The sequence below is a fragment of the Dipodomys merriami genome, unplaced genomic scaffold (genome assembly GCF_024711535.1).
Source record: "Dipodomys merriami isolate MVZ:Mamm:240054 unplaced genomic scaffold, mDipMer1.0.p SCAF_432, whole genome shotgun sequence".
Taxonomy (NCBI): Eukaryota; Metazoa; Chordata; class Mammalia; order Rodentia; family Heteromyidae; genus Dipodomys; species Dipodomys merriami.
In genome coordinates this window covers 634341-635008 of record NW_027205960.1, presented here as the reverse complement: position 1 = coordinate 635008, position 668 = coordinate 634341, and the positions used below count along the sequence as shown (strand labels likewise).

The following is a 668-nucleotide window of genomic DNA, read 5'->3' as shown; positions in this document are numbered from 1 at the left end:
TCCATTCTTGGGGCCTCAACTCTGGGCTTGGGCGCTGTCCCTCAGCTCTTCAGCTCAAGGCTAATGCTCTACCACTTGAGCCACAGCACCACTTCCAGCTTTTTTCTTTTTGCTTATGTGGTGCTGAGGAATCGAACCCAGGGCCTCATGCATGTAAGGCAAGCGCTCTTCCACTGAGCCACCTTCTCAGCCCCCACAATTGCACTTCTGATATAAAAAATATTCTGTGCTCAATTCAGCCACACATACACTAACATTGGAACGATACAGAGAAGTTTAGCATGGCACCTGTGCAAGGACGATATGCAAATTCGTGGGGCGTTCCATATTTTTACAACAACAGATGCTGGAGGGGATGTGGCCACAAGGGAACCATACAACATTCTTGGTGGGAGTGTAAACTTGTTCAACCACTTTGGAAGACATTATGGAGGTTCCTCAAAAGATTCCACATGAAGCTCCCCTTTGACCCAGCAGTCCCACTTTTGGGGATTTATCTAAATGATAACAAACAAGACCATACTAAAACTACCAGCAAAACTATGTTTATTGCAGCATTTTTTACCATAGCTAAGATATGGAACCAACCAGCTGTCCCCACTACATGAATGGATCAAGAAAATGTGGTGTATATACACAAAGGAATTATATGCCTCCATCAGAAAGAA

General features: G+C 44.5%; 1 non-coding gene across 1 annotated transcript; it reads left to right on the top strand.

The window, feature by feature from the left end:
• Nucleotides 1-226: 226 nt before the first annotated feature.
• On the top strand, nt 227-333 carry LOC138807771 (U6 spliceosomal RNA). The gene has a single exon (XR_011366273.1). It is a non-coding gene; the product is annotated as a U6 spliceosomal RNA (small nuclear RNA).
• Nucleotides 334-668: the final 335 nt, after the last annotated feature.